We start from the raw sequence: 21347 nt of genomic DNA on the forward strand, positions 1-21347 counted from the left end.
GGAATTCCTTCCTGTCACAATGGAGGAAATAGCCTGTAATGGTCATGATTCCATAGGATTTCTAGGCTCTGTCTGGGTAGATCCCCTTTCTTTGTTGATGGGCAAAGCAAAATGTTGATATTGATGTTGATGTATCAAGCAAAATCAAAGGAAGACTCATACTGGAAAGACTTCCGAGCAAGGAAGGTTGTCATGAGTTGTTATGATTCTGTAATTAAAACAGGTAGATGGAGGCCCAGGGAGCAGCTATCTCAGGTCACAGCAGTAGGGCTGGGTGCCTGGTAGATATGGTACTTCCTTTATCACTTATAAACACACCCATCAGAGTGGATCATGCATCTTTCACTCTGAGATAAAGTTGCAAACTAGGAAAGACAGGTTATAATTGAAAGTCACGGCCCAGTTCTTTTGGGATTAGGAACTGGAAGGCTACCAATATGAAGGATATTTAATAAAACAATTTATGGGCAGACATTTTGAAAACTACAAAACATTATAAAAACATAAGGAACTATTTATGTCAATACGAGGAGCACTGGAGGGAGGCATCAGTGTACAATTACACATATAGCTAGATGTAGCTTTGGTGCACATTTTCTAACCTAAGAATTAAAGCATTTTTTTTTTCTCATTGGGGAAAGGAAGAGAAAAGAATAAGCATTTATATAGCACCCACCATGTGCCAGGCACTTAACAAATACATTTTGGAAGGCCTTTCCAAAACCACCAAGGCTTTTGTAATTCCTAAATCACACTCAATTATGTTAGATGTTAAGCTTAACATTTTTTATTGTTGTTGTTCCTTATCATTTTTGGCAGCTAGATAGCACAGTGAATATCATACTAGACAGTCAGGAAAACACGAGTTCAAATCCTACCATAGACACTTTTTAGTTGCATGATCCTAGACAAGTCACTTAACCATTCTTGCCTCAGTTTCTTCCTCTATAAATTGAGCTGGAGACAGAAATAGCAAACCACTCTAGTATCTTCCCCAGGAAAACTCCACATGGGTTTGCAAAGAGTCAGACATAACTGAAATGATTGAACCTCAACAACAGTCCCTTCCTCTCAGAAATTATTATTATAAACCAAGAATATGACCACCCAGAAGGCAATATGATGGAGTGGGTCTGGGTTGAAATCACACCTCTGATATTTGCTAGCTGTGAGACCATAGACAAACCAGTTAATCTCTTCAAGTTTCAGTTAAGAAGGTAATATAATACCTCTAGTTTCAGTTTCACAAGGTGATAAAATATAAGGTCCTGGAGAGGAGAGAATTTTCTCTTTTTTTGTACTTGTATCTCCAGTGTCTAGAACAGTATCTGGCACAAAGTAAGAGCTTAATAAATATTTGTCAATTGTTATGAGGCTCAAATGAAAGGAAAAGGAAGGAAATAAGCATTTTTGTGGTGTCTATATACCAGGCACTCTGTTAAGTACATTCTTATAAATACTATCTCATTTGATTTTCACAACAACCCTGCAAGGTAGGTGTAAATATTTATGTATTTACTTTAAAAATTTTATATTTTTGAATATCTCCCTATGTTTACATGATTCATTTTCTTCTCCCTTCCCCTCCAGAGTTGACAAGTAATTCCACTGGGTTATACAAATGTTATCACTTCATACCTATTCCCATATTTGCTATAGAGCAACTTTTTAAAGCCTAAATCCCCAATCACATACCCATATATACATGTGACAAGTGATGGCATATGTTTTGTTTTTGCATTTCTACTCCCATAAGTTCTTTCTCTCAATGTGTATAACATCCTTTCCCATAAGTCCTTCAGGAGTGTCCTGGCTTGTTGCATTGCTACTAGTAGCAAAATCCATTACATTGGCTTGTTCCACAATGTTTTACCTTCTGTGTACAATGTTCTCCTGGTTCTGCTCATTTCACTCTGCATCAGTTCATTGAGGTTCTACCAGTTCATAAAGAAATCCTCCAGATCATCAGTTCTTACAGCACAATAGTATTCCATCACCATCATATAAGGTAGGTGCAAACAATATCCCCGATTTCATAGTTGAGAAAACTGAGGCAAATAGAGATTAAGTGATTTTCCCAGGATCACATCGTTTTTAAGTATGTGAAGCTGGATTTGAACTTGGCTCTTTCATCTTCACAGACACCACTAGTGGTCCCTATGAGATGAAGTATTTAAAATGCCCTGCAATCTTTAAAAGCTATGTAAATAGAGGGCAGGTACATTTGCTCAGTGGATAGAGAGCCAGGCCTGAAGGTGGGAGGTCCTGGATTCCAATCTAGCCTAACCACTTCCTAGTTTTGTGACCCTGGGTAAGTCATTTAACTCCAATTGCCTTGCCTTATTGCTCTTCTGCCTACTAAGTATTGGTTCTAAAATAGAAGGTAAGGGTTAAAAAAAAAAAAAGCTATGCATCAGTTATTTCAGCCTTGCATATTTATCATGGGACACAAACTTGCCAGAGGGAACTAAGTAATTTTCTGTTTCAAAGTAACAGAGTTGGGAGGAGGAAAGAATCTTTAAAAGTTCAGCAAGAATGAGCCTCATGATAGTGTCAGGGAGACAAGCCACCCTACAGTGTGATTGGGATGAGTTCAAACTCATTCCAAAAAAACAAGAGTTGTTTGCTTTCAACTGATCTACTACAGGAAACAAAAATAGAAAACACAGGAAGCAAGCCTGCCAACCTTACTCTGACAAACCTAATACTCTTCCCCTCTCCCTTCTCCCATATGGGATTATATATGGGGACTCTGGGTAATTGGAGCTAGAGAAAGGAGATACTGGATTTGCTCTTGGCTCTATGTAAACTAGACTTTTAAAACAATAATGACAATAACTGCCCTTGAAAAAAAATAGCAAGGTGTTTTTGGCCAGCACTCTTTAGTGAGCTTGCTTCACAGAAACAGTAACTACAACAGTCAGTGAAAGGCATTAAATGACCTTTCTAAGATAAATATTGACTCTACTTGTTCTTCCAGATGGAAGAAGGAAAGAAAGAAGGAAGGAAAGAAGTCCCTCAAATTTTAGTCAGACATCCCAACTTTTTTCTCAAAGCAAGTCTTTTAATTATTTTCCACCAAATTCCATGTTTGTCAGATATTCTCGTCAAGGGTCTTTGTCATTGCTTACTATGTCATCCTGCTCATTTTTACTATTCTGCTGTGGGTTCTCAATGAGGTGACAGTGGAAAGAAACTTCAAAATCAAACTCAACCATTAATCTTCATCACTCCACATCCACTGTGATCTGACCAGCTGTGTCCCATTCTCTGATTCTTATTCTCTTACCCAGAGGCAAATACAAACCAATTAAACCTCTATCAGATGACTCCATGCTTCTCAGCACAGAGCCAGGAAAAATCTGTCCTTAGTAATGAGCCCAGAGCCTTACAATAATAACACAAGAAGACAAACCAAATTCATGGAGAGATATGCAGGACAGGAATTCCCAAACTCCTTAGATCAGGCAAAATCTCTCCATTTCTGAAACTGAGTAGTTGTCATGCCTGCACTCACATTATAGTAAGCATGTCTTGGCATCAGCAAAAAATTTCCTCTTCTGTGGGCCTTTATGCCTTGCTTGAGTTAAAAGTGGGCTCTCACAGAAGTAGAGAATGAAGATAACAACTGCCCTATGACCCTATGCTCTCTCTCTCTCTCTGTCTCTCTCTCTTTCTCTGTCTCTCTGTCTGTCTGTCTGTCTGTCTCTCTCTCCCCCCCTCATCCTGACAGTTCCCTTTGCAGTCAGGGCTTGAGGAATGAGCATGACTTTTTCTGGATTCATGTAACTTTGTTTATCTTCAACTTGCCTCCCCCAAGCAGGATCTCAGGGAGCATTATACTTGGCACTTGCTTCCAAAGCTGGCAGCCAAAGCTTTTAGTTCCCCTCTTCCCTCCCCAGCTCTCTTCCTCCCTTTTTCTTTCCCCATCCCCTCCCTCTTAGAGAGTTGAGCCTCCTCTTGTGTATAAGTTTTGTTCAGGGTATGTACAATTGGGATATATCCTCTGCCCTTTATAGTATTCCATTTTTTCAGAATTAAGATTATTTCATCTGTGTTTAAAAAAAAAAAGGAAGATTTTTTTTTGTCAGCATAGACCAGGACTTAACATTTTTTTTCATCATAGATGCTTTTGGCAATCTAATTAATGCTAAATGAATGCCCCTTCTCAGAATGTTTTAAAATGTATACAAATAAAATGCCCAAGATGACAAGGAAATGAATTAGGTCAGAATACAGTTACCAAAATATTTTTTAAGTTCATAAACCCCAAGTTAAGAACCCCTAGCATAATGAGAGAAAGAAAAAGGGAAATTTAGGAGGCAATTTGGTACCCAAAGGGCATCACACAAAACCTTTTAAGTATTATAAAAATTAAACATGATTTCTTGTTCAGATAGGAACATAAAGCCATATTATCTAATTCAAAATATAGCTCTTTCTTAACAATTCATCTTCTTTTCCTATCATACATTTCCTAAATGACATGTCTTATTGTTCTTAAATGTCTTCATTGTTTATTTGGGGATGTGCTGCTTATATCAATCATGCCCCTGCCTATTGCAATCTATATGATATTTTCAAAAAATTCTTTGAGTACTCCAATGAACTCCATGTTTCAATATCAGATGACAATATTGACAAAATGTTGGTATTAAAAAGAAGGGCCATAACTTCCTCCCAAGAAAAATGGGGACCAGCTCCCTAACACTAGCAAAACCCTGACATTTCCACCAGAGTAAATAATGCTCAAGAAACTTAATGAAAAACTACAGCCCCAGAATTACACACACACACACAAAAAATCATCCAGAGGTCCCAGAGCAACAGGAAAGTAAAGTGACCAGAGTAAGGAAGCTGTACATTAGAGATCTATTTGGCTTTATTTCATGAATAAGACTTTGTGACAGGGCCAGGAGTCCCTCAGCTGCATCAGTGCCAATCCGAGGTGTTTAATTTCAAAATAAAAAATGAAATTGGCATGGAGAAAAATAAATAAAAGATGGGTCTATGTTTTCATGGTTAGCTTTATTTTCATAGGTCATTCAGAGGGTTTTGCAATTTCCTGAAAGCAATCCAGCCTTCTTTTCTCCTCCTATTCAATTCTGAGCCCAAATTGTTATCCATATATCCTGGCAGTCTCAGATATACAGTGACTTGTTCTGGACCAGACTGGCTACATCTTCACCCTTCCAGGTTCTCAAGGGGCCCTGAGGGGTTTATGGGTCTCTTTATCTACTCAGTTAGCTGGAGCTCCTATCAGTAGTATTCCTCCCATTTTAGCTTCCCAGAGGCTATTTAGCCACTTAATATCAAGTAGCTTTTACAAAGGAATATTTATAGATATAAAAGAAATAAATGTTCAATATCTCCTCCAATATCTCAGGGTATAATCTTCAATCTTCCTTCTTCCTTCCTCTCTTCCCCTTCCCTCCAACCACCTTAATCTCAGGGGAGGATTAGGCTAATATGTAGCTCATTTACTACAGAGCATTGATACCAAATTCAGCTCCAAAGGCAGCAGCATTGCTATTGACTTCTACAGAGTTGAACACTAAAGGTCACTTCGGAAAATCACTGCAGAATGGACTGGCTGCAATACCCAGTCTAGATTCTTAAATTCCCTTCATCTCTTGCCTTTGAAACTCTCAAGGTCAGACTTAACTCCTTTCATTTGGATTGGCAAAGAATGAATGAAAAAGGCCAAAAAGATCTGGGCCATGTATTCTTTGAGGGAGAAGATGGACCAGCCCTTTCTCTTATAGCATGATTTTCTCACCAAAAGGTTCTCTCACCTCGCTCCCTTAGATACAAATACAGCCAGAGGAATGACTGGTGAGTCAGGCCCTTTTGAAGACACTGATAGCTCCAATTATACAGCTCCTTGGAGGCAGGGAGACTCCTCTAAACCACAATTTGTAGGTCAACCAGAATCTGTTATAGAATGTTCCAGTTCTCATGATTCTTTTATTTTTATTTTTTTAAAACCCTTACCTTCTGTCTTAGAATCAATACTGTGTATTGGTTCCAAGGCAGAAGAAGAGTAATAAAGGATAGGCATCTGGAGTTAAGTGACTTGCTAAGGGTCACACAGCTAGGAAGTACCTGAGGACTAGACCTGGCTCACTTTCCACTGAGCCACCTAGCTGCCCCCTCATGAGTTTTAAAAGCAGCTCCCTCAGTCCTTCATTTGGATGACTCCGTCTTAGCAAATTAATAGGGGGAGATAGGAAAGTAGATGGGGTTTCTGATTAATCATCTAGAAGGTAGCAGTAGATAGAACACTGTGTCAAGACTCAGAAGATCTGAGTTCAAATATGACCTCAGACACTTTTCTTTGTGTGAACCCAGGCAAATCACTTAATCTCTGTTTGCCTCCATTTCCTCAGGGTTGTTGTGAAGATCAAATGAGATAGTATTTGTAAAGCACCTAGCTCAGTATTCCCTTGCCTATTCCTTTCCCTTCCCCATTTGCACATACATACATCAGGTACTTTAGTACATACTACATACATACCAAACTCTAAACGGTATCTGCCTAAATACAGGTCCTAATCTGGACAATATTCATTCACATGTTCTTTCCTGTTTGGATGGTCAGACCAAACTTTTTTGAGTGATTACAGATCTCTTCCAGAAGATTCTCCAATGTTTTGGACTTCAAACTATTAGTACAATATCATTCATAAAACAGCAGCATCTGAAGAACCTCTAATTATAAAGAATCTTCTTTAAACTTCAATTTTGAACTAGATCTACAACCACAGAGTAGAACACCTTTTTCCTGTTTTATATTGTCTGTGGTATTTTTCATCAGGTCAATGTTGTTCATAATTGTACATCATCCTTCTTTGTACAATGAGTATGTATTCTAAACAGGTGCTGCTTCTGGCTGCCATCTCTTTCCACTTGGCCAATAAGTTGGCTGTCTGCTGATTAAAGGTCTTCTAAATTCTTGGGGTCTTTTGGTTGTAGCAATAGATTTACATTGGCTTAATTTCTGTATAAAATGATTGGTCTGTGTCAATGTCATTTCTGTTGTCTATTGCTTGTTTAAATACTTTTGAATTGAATTTGAATTGAATTTCAATTATACTAATACCTTTTTTCTCTTTATTACTTTTTTTCTTGCTTTCTACTAATTCTGATTTACCCTGAAAAATCAGTGGCTTACTTGTACATGTACATTTGATTCAGGGATAATTTCTATATTTATAATGTCTTTTCTTATCTGTCAAAATATAATCTATTTCACTTTTGTAATGTTATTTTTTTATTGTTATGTGTAGTGTCTATTGTTTCTTTTCTTGAAGAAAGAATCCATGATATGATAAACACAGACAGAAGGAAAATTCTCAGTAAATGAAGAATCTGTGTAATTACAAAGTTTAACAGCCTTTTCATTCTTTTTTCCCTACTTGCTCATACATTTCTCACCATCTTCCCTTTTTCTCAACTTTCCATTAGTCATTATAAAATTATATTTTTATTTTATTTAGCAAGTTCTTTGTAGAATTTTTCTTTTATCCTCAGCTAGTGATGCTAATAAACATAATTATTTTCATGATTTTTTGCAAATACTTATTATTATTGCAATATGAAAAGACCAACTATCTTTAAAAAAAAAACATTTATTGTTGCCTTTGAACATACAGCAAACCAACTCTACCAGCTCTTTTCCTTATCTCTCCAATGAATACTTGAGATCAACACTTCTATTTAGTTAGAGCCTTCTTCTGGTTCCATTAATGGCAAGAATGTCACCACTAATATGATAAAGGTCCTCCACAGTAAGTAATATGTACATTCAGTCATTGGACGAGGATCTCACATTTATCAACCAACCAACCACTAAATATTTATTATGTACCTGCTCTATTCGAGACAGTGTGCTAAACACTAGGAATACAGAAAGCAAAAGACAGTCCTTACCCTTAAGGAACTTTTAACTGAATATTGCAAAGTAACAATTGCAAACAAACATGTACAAAGAAAGCTATGTGCAGAATAAACAGGAAATTATTAACAGAGGGAAGGCACTAGGATCAGGGGTTACAGAAGGTTACTTGGAGAAGGTGAAATTAATCCCTAAACTTCAGAGGTGTTTTAATATCTTGGTATTCCTGGAGTAAACTCCACTATCATCTTTACCACAAATTTCAGAATTTAAAAAAGTTATGAGTTGGACACAATGATCCCAAGTCTAACTCATATCTGAAAAAAAAAAAGGTATCTCCTCTATAGCATATCCAACAAATGGCCACCCACTCCAAAAAGGGGAGAACCACTACCATCTAAAGAAGCTCATTTGACTTATGATCAGTTTAAATTGACATCAAGCATAGTTTTGTTTTTAGCTTTCTTTTAATTCATTAACAAGTGTTTGTTAAGCACTGTATCAAATACTGTATTCAGCTTTGTGGATATAAAGAAAGACAAAAAGAAAAAAATTAAAATTTGTCCCTACCCTAAAGGAACTGACATTATAACAGGAGAAATAACATGCCAATATCTACCTAGAGAACAGATGGAAGGAACTGTGTGTGGGGGGGGGGGGGGAAGGGGTGGTTAGGGAGGGAGGGATTGGGAAAGGACTCATGTAAAAGGTAGAATTTGAGCTGAGTCATAAAAGAAACCAGATGGCAGAGGTAAAGAGGGTGAGCATTCCAGGTTTCAGGAGGCAGCCAGTGAAAATGTACAGCGTCTAGACAAGTGGTGTCTTGTGTAAAGAACTATAAGGCAGTATGGCTGACCTACTCATAGCTCCTACTTTTGTCCTCTGGCTTCAGACAATACACATCTAATGATTTTTTCACATTACAACTCTTCAAATAGTTGGATAGCTCTTATTGCCTCTAAGTCTTCTTTATTAGATTAAATATCCCATATTCCTTCAAACAATCCTTAGCATCCATTCAGGGTCTCTAACTACACGAAGTATCATTTCCAATTATTAATGTCCACCCACTGGTGGCTTCTCCATAGGAGATTTGGAATGTTTAATCTTGTCACCCACAGTTCTTCTAGACCCTCTATACAAGTAAAGTGGTCCCAAAAATGACTATTGTTTAGTAGTCTGACTTAAGAGATGTTCAAGGGCCTATTTGTTCAAAACCATCTCTTCCAAGAGCTATGTATAGCACCTTAAGTTCCCATCATTATAGTTTGCTATGTTGCATTAGGGCCTTTTATTTTCAGGAAACTCCTTTAAAACACACATTTCCCTATGGAAGATAACACATTAAGCTAGTCTAGTGAAAGATCATGAAAGTTTGATTCAAAGAAACTGGATTCTAACTCTGGCTATGGCAGTAAATATGTGACTTTTACATAGTTCCATTTATCCTTAAGGGTCTCTATTTCTTAATCTATAAAGATAAATCACACTCATATATCATTTAAAATGTTTGTCTTTAACACAACCCTATGAAATAAGTGTAATTATTGTCTCGGTTTTATATATGAAGAAAATGAAGGTAAGAGAGTTAATTGACTTACCTAGAGTCAACACAGTAAATGCCTCAGGCAGGTTTTGAACCCAGCTCTTCCTAAATTTATGCTCTATCCACTAGGCCATATCGCCTTCACATATAAAATGAAAGGGTTAGGCTAAATAATTTGTACGGTTGGTTCTAGTTTTGACACTCTGATTTCCAAACTCAAATAGAATCCAATACTATTTTAGCAGGAATTGGTCTGTCAGACTAACTTGGAAAGTTATCTGTGATCTGAGATCAAAGATATCCTCAGAGCATAAGTAATTAGGATGATTACATTAGATTTGTCCTTTGGGGCAAGAGCTCAGTGAAAGCCAGTTGGGAGAGAACAAGTAGCTTTTGCCTCCCACTCTCACTCCAAATCTTTTTCTGACTATTTTTGTATCTCAAATTTCAGTTCTCTCACCACTGGTTGGCCCCTAGATGCACTTCTTCATCTTATCATGTTCTCTCCTACTTTACAGAATCCTTATGAGAATCAAAGTTGTAAGGACTTTATGCAAAGTACTTACAAGCCATAAAGTGAAGAATAAGTTATCCATCTCAACTACCATTATTATATCTCATATTTCTATAGTGACAAGGTTTACAGGGTATTTTCCTCATCACACTCTCATTAGGGAAAAAGTGCTGAAAGCCCTGTGACATCAGGCAACTATAACTGATTGGCCAGGTGTCTCATCAAGCAACATCAGTATCAATTTCCCCCATTCTCATACTGCAGGGATTTTTCCTCAGCTCATTTTCTTCATGGGTATCTCTAGGCATATCTAGCAATGGTCATGATTCATATATTTTCATATTCTCATATGCTCTCTCTCTGTGTCTGTCTGTCTCTCTCTACCTCTCCTTCAACATGGCTTCCACTGAGGGAGTACAAGTCTTCTGCCTCTTTAACAGAAGAAGGTTTTTTCAATCTTTCCCCTTGCAATAAATAACTAGTACTGGTAGTCACCAATTTTTCTGTCCAAGTGAGATAGAATAGGATGGAAAAATTATCAGGGAAACAAAAGCTGAGGTGTAACCACTTTTTGGTTCCCAGCCACCTGTTTCTCTTTCACTCCTTCTCCCAAGGGGCAGAAGGAAACCAGGAAGTAAATAGTCAGGCTGTTAAATAAGAATATAAGCATTTTCTGACTAAGTAAGAGCAAATGGAAGTACAAAAAGTACCAACTGCCCTACAAAATTCCACTCAATATGCTTTCTGTTATGTCCACTGATTGCTCACAATCTGATTAATAATCCCCTCAGTTTTCAATCCTACTGGTCCAGAGAGTCCCAGCCTTAGGTGTTGAGATTCCTAATTCCTGTCAACCTCGCTCTACATGGCTAGACGAAAAGATAAATTTCCAAAGCCAGTCTTTCTCAGCATTTCTTCCCATGCCAAGTTCAATATATGGCTTCTTGGGATATCTGGGAAAGGTATATTTACTCAAAAACAGACTTTTCTACATCTGAGGTTACATGAAGTGAATTTGGAAGTAGTTGGAGTGGGGTAGACGTGAAGAAAGGGAAAAAGAAGGCGAGGGACTAGAGGAGCTCTTTGTTCCCTTTCAGCTCTGCAGTTCTACATCTTAAAAGTCTAAGGCTCTATGATTGGGGTAGATGACAATGTAACACTGAAGCTGTGCTTGCAAAATAGCCATCAGTTTTAGAAACTCCAGATGTGAAGCTGTCTTCAGTGACCTTTCTTTACCCAGTGACCTAGATAGAAATTTTAGAACTTTGAGAGTTAATAAAATAAAATTTTTAAACTTTTGGTTTTCAGTTTTCCAAATTAATTTAAAGACTCTTCTGAGTAACCAGATTGCTCTAATTGCCAAAGGCCCTAATAAAATATTTTGCTTTCAAAAAATCATAGAATTTTACAACTGGGAATATTTTATGTCATCACTTTGTATTTTATTTATTTTAAAGGAAGAGAAGGGAAAATAAAATGGTTCTTGACTACAGAGTTGCCTAGAAGAGACCTTAAATGTTTTCTTAAAGTAGGGTTGGCCTGAATAGAATAAATTTTGTCCACTACTGTCTCTGCTTATTGTGTTTTTAAAATTCTAATAAGATTTTATCTTAAATTTCAATTTACAATGATTAAATTCTAGAGTCCAAAACAACTTTAGATATTCTCTATCTAGTCTATATCTTTTTATTTCGCTGCATAGAGTAATACAAATCCCTAAAGTTTGGGGCCATTTCTATTGCAATTGGCTAGAGCCCCTTCCCAAAATTAGTCACCTTCACAGTTAGCATTTCCATTATGTCACTGATTGTTTCAGTGATTAATACCTCCATATCATTTAAACAATTGACTTATACAAAGGGATATTTTACTGAGAAGATACAGCAATAACAACAGTATAGGGGTGTGCAGGGAGGGGTAGTATCTCTGGTATGGAGGGCTTGTCGTGCCCTCCTAGGGCAGCTCTCCAGCCTCTGACCCTCACCTGACACCCAGCTCTCACTTGTGGCTCCCAGTAGCTGCTAGCATGCAGCAGCAGCCACACCCCGGGCAGGCTTCGACAAGCCAGCTAAACCTTGTGAGGGTAGCCATCGGGTCATCGACCCCTGGTGAACCAGGGCTTTGCTCACCCAGCATGTGAAGACTGATTTGGAAGAAACCAATAAGAAGGTTCAACGGCTGAGAGGGCGACGCAGCAAAGCACTGTGGAGTGTTTAGGGCGTGTTGGAGCACAAAAGACAACATGGCCATCCAATGCAGCTGAGGAAGTCTCCAGGTGTAATGACTTTTTGTGCCACTGAACCCAGGCTTCCAATGCCAAGAGAGTGGGACTGTCTCTGTGCATCGACTTTTCCACTTAAATCTCCTTCATGCACAAGTGTCTTTGTGCACACTCATCTGGTAGTAGTAGTCTCTCAGTGACCAAGAATGACTATTGTCTTTGTGCATTATCATCTATTGATGTACCCTCATGTGGCTTTGGAGTCCAAAGGCTGAGGCGCAGAGTTTGTGGCACATGGGGCATGGGACACCAGTTGTTATGGGAGGTGCGGTTGTGGCCTGGTGTCGGCGTTCACGCGCAGCGGCAAGACGTCAACATCGCTCATCTTCAAAGGTGGTGGCGGCATGGTTAATGTGGGTTCGCCAGCTGCTTCTGACAGAGGCAGCGAGTTCTAGTTGCTTTGGTGTAATGCCAGCCCACTTCAAGTTTGACTTTAGCTGATCCTTGAATCTTTTCTTTGGTCAGCCTTGTTTCCTGAGTCCAGCTGACAGTTCACCATAGAATACCTGTCTTGGTATTCGCTGTGGGTCCATACGGATGAAGTGTCCAGACCATCGTAGCTGGGTTTTGAGGACCATGACTTCGATGCTGGTGGAGTTGGCTCTGTCGAGGACTTCCTGATTGGTGATTCGGTCCTGCCATCGGATCCTCATGATTGACCGGAGGGAGCGTTGGTGGAATTGCTCCAGCTGTTTCATGTGCTTCCGATACAGTGTCCATGTCTCACAACCGTACAGGAGCGAGATGAGGACCACTGCGTTGTACACTTTGAGCTTCGTCTCAGTGCTTACCCCGCTGTGTTGGAGGACTTTGCAGCGTAGCTGCCCAAGTGCCTGGCTGGCCTTTTGGATCCTGGCATTAATCTCATGGTCTAGGGACCCGTCGTTGGCGATGGTGCTGCCCAGGTACTTGAAAGTGTTGACGTTAGAAAGCCGTGTGCCATCGATTGTAATGCACAGCTGGTTAGTTGGCCTCCCTGGTGCAGGTTGGAACAGCACCTCTGTTTTGCTGAGGCTGATAGTGAGACCAAACAGTTTTGTTGCGGTGGAGAACCTGTCCACAATGGTTTGGAGATGATTTTCTTGGTGGGCCATGAGAGCACAGTCATCTGCGAAGAGAGCTTCCAGGATGAGTCTCTCTGTTGTCTTTGTTTTTGCAGTCAGGCGGCGAAAGTCAAATAGTGAGCCATCCACTCGGTATTTGATGTAGATGCCCAGATCTAGATCCATCACAGCATGTCATAATACTTGAGTGAAGAGTAGGTTGAATAGTACCGGAGCAAGGAAGCAGCCTTGTTTCATGCCATTGGAGATGTTGAAGAGATCAGAAGTCTCTCCACCAGATAGGACTTCCCCTGTCATATCGACATGAAAGAGCTGGATCAGTTTGACGAATTTTGCTGGGCAACTGAGCTTGCTAAAGATCACCCATAATGCGTCCCTGTTCACTGTGTCAAACGCCTTCATCAGGCCTATGAAGACAATGTAGAGACTCAGGTTCTGCTCAAGGCATTTTTCCTGCATTTGCCTCACTGTGAAGACCATGTCGATTGTGCTGTGATCTGGTCGGAAGCCGCATTGTGATTCAGGCAGGTTCTACTCTGAGACAGATGACAAGAGTCTGTTGAGTATAACACGGGCGAGGATCTTTCCAGCAGTGGAGAGTAGTGAGATGCCTCTGTAGTTGTCACAGGCTACTCATGTGCCTTTCATCTATCATAGATGAAAATGCACAAAGACAATCGTCATCCTCGGTTACCGAGAGACTACTACTAGATACATCCCTCTGAATCAGGGGACACATTATCCCCCTATAACACCTTGTCCCTGAGGAGAGTGGGCTCAAACTTAAAGCAGGTGCTCAAAAATATTTATCCTATCAGGTTCACTTCTGAATATAGCATAGCTAACAAATGGTGTTGCTATTGCTTGCAGTGTCGTGTAACTCTCTGCACTCTTTTCCAAAGGTTCAATGGGTGTGGAGCATAGCCTAAAATATCAGATTTGTTTGATGTGTTGACAAGTTTTGCTGATTTTTAAATATTTTTTCTCTTAAAAATTATTTTTTATAATTATATATAATTATTTTATTTTTATTAATAAATTATTATATAAAATATAATGAATTAATATTAACAAATATTAGATTATATTTTATATAAAATCTTCACTAGAAGAAGAAAGAGAAATTTATAAGGGAATATTTAAGCAATGAATAAAGCAGAAGATACTAAGAAAGATATTTAAACAAAAAGAAACTGGTATCTTGGTTGCCTGGTCAATTCACTGCCAGGCTGGATTCCACAGGATACTCCTCCGGAGGCTTGGTTACAGGCAAGATCCAATATGGATTTTAGCTCCTAGATCTTTTGAGCTCTCCAGAGGTCACAGCCTAATTCATTCCATCTCCAATACACATTCACCTAGGAGCAAGAAAGAACAAATGCAAAAAACCAAGATGGTATATTTATATGATAATTATAGAAGCAGCTAGGTGGTTCAGTAGATAGAGCACTGGTCCTGAGGTCAATAAGACTCATCTCCCTGAGTTCAAATCTGGACTCAGGCACTTACTAGCCCTGTGGACCTGGGCAAGTTGACTTAACCCTGTTTGCCTCAGCTTCCTCATTTGCAAATGAGATGGAGAAAGAAATGGCAAACCATTCTAGTTTTTTTGCCAAGAAAACCCCAACTGGCATTATGAAGAGTCAGAAACAATTGAACAACAATTAAACAGATCAATTACTCATAGGCAGTTGGCATCATGAGCCCACTTCCACTACCACTATATCACTCCCAACCCAGAGATTTACACAATTCTTGCCTTAGTCACTACCAGGAAAGAAAGAGTAATTTGACCAATTAATGCCTCTTTTTACAATTAGACACAACTCAGCAGCCAAACAAACAAATTTAAAAAAATAAGAAACAGTCATAAAATAACTGAGCATGCTCTGATGTGAAGAGCTGGCTCCCTCCTTTCCTTATCATCACATAGAATCAGGCTCAACAAACCTCCACATTTGTATGTGCCCTCAATGGTCAATATCCTCATTATGTTTAAATAGGAAAACTAAGGCTCAGAGAGATTAAACATCTTTCCCCAAATCACAGAGCAGGTTAGTAGACAAACTAGAACTAGATTCCAAATCATATGAATCACCAGGACTATTTTCACTATATTTCTTCCTTAATTATTTTACTTTTAATAAAATATTCCTTTGAATAAAATTCAGAAAATATATGCAGCCAGATGAAGCAGCATTCCTCTCAGAAAAAAAACGTAAAGAGACCTCTATAAAACAAAACAAAAAAATTTTTGTAGTTACTTTTGAAATAATTCACTCTTTTTCCCAATTTAATTCATTAAAAGCTATAAATATCACAGATATAAAGTTGTTAACCTTAACCAGTTTTGTGGACTGAGATACAAAGGATGGAAAATTTGGGGGAAAAGTTTCATCCTTGTATAATAGAAACCAGATAATGAGATTTTGCTTAAACTTTCCAAAATATTCACCTTTGGATAGGGACCAAGTATGGAAAATTTTGCCTCTAAAAATTGTATGGGATTCTTTAATGATACTGCTTTAAATATATTTTTCCATCATAAAAAAAATAAATTTATAAAGTAAAAGAACCAATTTTGGTTGAGTCACCAGGGCAAAGGTAATATTGTGGAAAGAAAACTGGATTTGGAGTTAGAGTGATTAAGTTAAAAGTTCAGTTCTGCTACTTATTCCCTATGTGATCATAAGGAAGTCACTTAACTTCTCTTAGCCTCAGTTTCCCCTTACATAAAATAAGAGGCTTAGATGGTATGATCTCTAATTTCATTTTTAGCCCTAAATACTATTATGCTATTATGTCTCTGGGTCTCAATTTTCCTACATATAAAATTGAGAAGTTAGGCCAAATCTTCAAGGTCATTTCCTATATTAAGTCCTATGAATCCACTTCCATTTAACCCTGTAAATTATCTGAATTTTTAAGCTAACAAATTTGTTGCATGATGTTTTATTTGGTTACTTTGCACATTTAATATTTCAATTCTCTAATATAGTCAGTATATAGACTATATAGTTTTTAACCTGAGATCCATGAACTTTACAATACATATTAATAAATGAATTGCAATATATTTTCCCACATATAATTCTGTGCATTAATTATTCTGAGAAAGGATCCATAGGTTTCACCAGACTGCCAAAGGAATGTGTGACATCCAAAAGGTTAAGAGCCCTAGAATAGTGTTCTTTTTATTTTGTAGACAAAATAAATTAAATTAAATTTGTTCTTCCTACAAGTATTTCTCTTCCCTATTCCATATTCTGAAGGAAAAAGGACTGGGCAAAGTACTCTGAGCAAAATCTGACTGTATTTGAAGGGCCAGGCAAACAAGTCAGAGGTCTGCATATTCCCCAGTTGAATATGAGACCTTGATCATTGACACTGACAGGTTTTTAAAGGCAAAAAGAGGAACTTGGGCTATGGGGAGGGGGAGGGAGCAACCTACAGGAATCACTCTTGCTGTAACAGGAAATCCCCAACACCCATAAGCCCTCCAAAGGCTCCTACTCTCTAAGACCTTTGGTGACTTTTCTAGTCCCTATTACCTCTAACATGAATTAATTAGTTCAATATAAAGTACATTATAAAATAGATTCAAATACCTAAGATTAACATAGTAACTCACTTAAGAATAATGTGATAACACACACTTCAGATTATAACTCAGGTATTACTTGGGGACTACACTCTATTATTTTTTTTATTTTCCCATGGTTACATGATTCTTCTTGTCTTCCTCTCCTCTTCCCTCCCCACTCCCTGAGTTGACATGCAATTTTACTGGGTTATACATATATTATCACTCAAATCCTATTTCCATATTATTCATTTTTGTAACGGAGTAATCTTGTAAAACCCAAATTCTAAATCATATACTCATAAACAAGTGATAATTCATATACTTTCTTCTGGATTTCTACTCCCACAGTTCTTTCTCTAGATGTAGATAGTGTTCTTTCTCATAAGTCCCTCTGAGTTGTCCTGGATCATTGCAGTGCTTTTAGTAGCAAAGCCAGTTACAATTGATTATCCCACAATATTTCAGTTACTGTGTACAATGTTCTCCTGATTTCACTACACATCAGTTCACGTTGGTCTTTCCAGTTCTTATAGAAATCAAGCAGTTCATCATTCCTTAAAGCACAATAGTATTCCATCACCATCATATACCACAATTTGTTCAGCCATTCCCCAATTGAGGGATATCCCTTCATTTACCAATTCTTTGCCACCACAAAAAGCACAGTTATAAATATTTTTGTACAAACAGATCCTTTCCCATTTTGTTTTGGTTTTTTATCTCTTTGGGATACAAACTTGATAGTGGTATTACTGGATCAAAAGACATTCTGTCTTTTAAAGCCCTTTGGGCAAAATTCCAAATTGTCTTCCAAAATGGATAGATCAATTCACAACTCCACCATCGATGCATTAGTGTCCCAATTTTGGCATATCACCTTCAACATTTATTATCTTCCTTTACTGTCATATTGGCCAATATGATAGGTGTGAGGTGATAACTCAGAGTGGTTTTGATTTGCATTTTTCCAATCAGGAGGGATTTAGAACATTTTTTTTCAAATGATTACTGATAGTTTTAATTTCTTCATCTGAAAACTGCCTATTCATTTCACTTGACCATTTGTCAATTGGGGAATGATTTGATTTCGTATAAATTTGACTTAGTTTTTTTGTGTATTTAAAAATTAGACCTTTGTCAGAGAATTTTATTATAAAATTTTTTTCCTAGTTTTTTTCTTCCCTTCTAATTTTGGTTGCATTGGTTTTGTTTTTACAAAAATAATTTAATTTAATTTAATTTAAATTATTCATTTTACAGCTTGTAATGTTCTTTATCTCTAAGTTGGTTTTAAATTCTTTCCTTCACCATAAATCTGACAGGTATACTATTACTTGTTCATCTAATTTACTTATAATATCACTATGTTTAAATCATATATCCATTTTGAACTTATCTTGGAATAGGGTTGAGATGCTAATCTAAACCTAATTTTTGTTATACTATTTTCCAATTTTCCCAGCAGTTTTTGTCAAATAGCTCTTACTCCAAAAGCTGGGATCTTTGGGTTTATTGAACACAAGATTGCTGAGGTCATTTACCCCTTTTCCATTGATCCATATGGGGACTACACTCTTAATCTGGTTAAATATATAGGCTCTTGCCTGGGACTATATTCTTATTACAAATCTCACATCTTATAGTTCTAAGATTATAGTTTGATCTCATTACAAGCATTAAGTTATTAATTTTCTGATTATAAGGGGCATCTGGGTGGCTCAGTGGATTGAGAAACAGGCCTAGAGATGGGAAGTCCTGGTTTCAAATATGACCTCAGACACTTCCTAACTGTAGGACTCTGGGTAAGTCTTTTAACCCCCACTGCCTAGTCCTTATTGCAATTCTGCCTTGGAACCAATACGTAATATTGACTTTAAGACAGAAGGTAAGGGTTTAAATTTTTTTTTTCTGATTATAATCCAAAGCAGTGTCCTGTACCTGATACATTATTAGGTACTTCTCAATCTCCTATTCATAAGTTTGTTAAACACCAGCCCCAGAATTCTGTGGACAATGCTAATTACAATTAAATCATGATTCTGTTTGGGTTTCCCCAAAAAGAGGGAGAAGCAACAGAAGTACTCAAGGTACAAATATGAATCAGATACGGGACAGATATTTTTTTTTCCTACAAAAAGATTTGCTAAGCAAAGAGAATTATAAGGTGCATCAACAGAATGATTACAGCAGCATTTATTAATTTAATTCATAACTCTGAATACAGTAAGTCAGGAGGCTAAAGTTTCAAAAACTCTTCAGAACATGTAGCAGTTGTGCAATACTGCTAATTAAGCATTACACATTTTACTTTGGCACTGTGTACCATTGAAACAGCCAAGCTTGGTTTTCTTTCTGGTAGCTCATCCCTTGCTGCTAGCCACCCCCATTCCAGTGCACACCATGGCCTTTAGTGTTTATCTCTAAATGCCAATGGCTCCTCTAACAGGAGGTTCTCACCCCAACACACACACACTTAGGTGAGTCTAACGTTCATTTGGAAAGGAGGAGAGGTAGGGTTGCTCTGATATCATGGTAGAGGATTGTTTTCTTCCTATCACTGGAATAATATCTTGGCACATGGAAACCAGCAGCCAATGACCCCCAAAGAAAGACCCTCTCTTTTTTTAAAACCCTTATGTTCTGCCTTAGAATGAATACTGTGCATTGGTTCCAAGGTAGAAGAGCAGTAAGGACTAGGCAATGGGGGTTAAGTGACTTGCGCAGGGTCACGAGCTAGGAAGCTTCTGAGGTCATATTTGAAACCAGGACTTCCCATCTCCAGGCCTGTCTCTCAATCCAGTAAGCTCCACCTAGCTGACTCCAAACTCATTCCTTTTTAACAAAACCCTTGAGTCACCACATTTTCCAGCTCAGTAGTCCCTCTGCAATGAGTCATAAATGGCCAGAAGCTGACCCCCAGAGTTCCCAAACAGTTGACAGGAAGTAGGCAGAGAATTTCTGAGTGTGCTCTGCACAAACCCACATTATAAGAACCTTACCAGGTGGAAGAGATCTTAAAAGCTGTCTGGTCCAATCCCTTCATTTGGTTAGAAGACCCAGGGGGGACTTGGGCACCTTGTAAAAGGTCCCAGAGGTTCTAAATGACACAGCTGGGATTCGAAACACTCAAGTCATCTAACTCCAAGTCCAGATCTCTTTCCATCACCACACACTGCCTCCTGGGTTATAGAGTGCCTTGACTAAAACCCAGATGCCCGGGCAGCTATGTAGCACAGCAGAGATAGTACCAGGCTTAAAATTGAGAAGACCTGGTTTCACATATGGTCTCAGATACTTCCTAGTTGTGAGACCCTGGGCAAGTCACTTAATCCCAATTACCTAGCCCTTGCCACTTTTCTGCCTTGGAATTGATACTAAGACAGAAGGTAAGGGTTTAAAAAAAAAAGGTAACTCATGTGATCAGTAAAATTAGAGGCTAAAAAAACAACTATTAAGTACTTGTTAAAATCATCACTAAGGACAATGTAAGTCAGAAGTTGATTATCATTCTGTTAATTAAAAAATTAAATCAAATCTAGACTGAACCATTATGGGAAAGTGATAGCTAAAAGAGACCTGGATTTGGAGTCAGGGGAATTGGGCTCAAATCGGATTTCTGCTATTTATTACATATGTAGCCTTGCATAAGTCAGTAAATACCCCTATGCCTCAGGCTCCTCAACCCTAACATGATCCTTACAGTTCTTTCCTTTTAGAAATCTACTTTCATATCCTTATTCCAAATCTGCAGTTAGAAAGTAGAAATTTGAGAAGTTATTAGAAATAGCAGCTAAATGAGTTACATGGAATAAAAAAAACTAATCTGAAGATTTGATTGTATTATTCAGGCTTTCAGAAAATAAGCTTTCTGGGGGCAGCTGGGTAGCTCAGTGGATTGAGAGCCAGGCCTAGAGATGGGAGGTCCTAGGTTCAAATCTGACCTCAGCCACTTCCTAGCTGTGTGACCCTGGGCGAGTCACTTGACCCCCATTGCCTAGCCCTTACTATCTTCTGCCTTGGAGCCAATACACAGTATTGACTCCAAGACAGAAGGTAAGGGTTTAAAAAAAAAAGAAAAGAAAATAAGCTTTCTATCATGGTAACCTTGGTTTATGATTTTACATTAAGCAATATGCTTCAAAGTTAGATGAAGCTCTTTTTCTTAATATGAAGAACAAATAGCTTTTGAATTTCTAGTTCTCTGAGCATAGGATTTCTGACTTCCAGAGTGGGCTTCTGGATTTTTTTGATTCTTGGAGTCTAGGGGAGTCAATGATTTGATGTATTACTATATTAAGAAGAGATTTGTTTACAGACAGAATATGACCTATAATATATTTCCAGTTAAATTTAAGACCCAATCTTCCTCTTCAAAATTTCTCAAATACTTGTTATATGTTATTTGTCCTTTGTCCACATTTAAGAATTTATTACTGATTATTATTTTAGAATATTACTA

This window comes from Monodelphis domestica, chromosome 3 (genome assembly GCF_027887165.1).
Source record: "Monodelphis domestica isolate mMonDom1 chromosome 3, mMonDom1.pri, whole genome shotgun sequence".
In the NCBI taxonomy this organism is placed as follows: Eukaryota; Metazoa; Chordata; class Mammalia; order Didelphimorphia; family Didelphidae; genus Monodelphis; species Monodelphis domestica.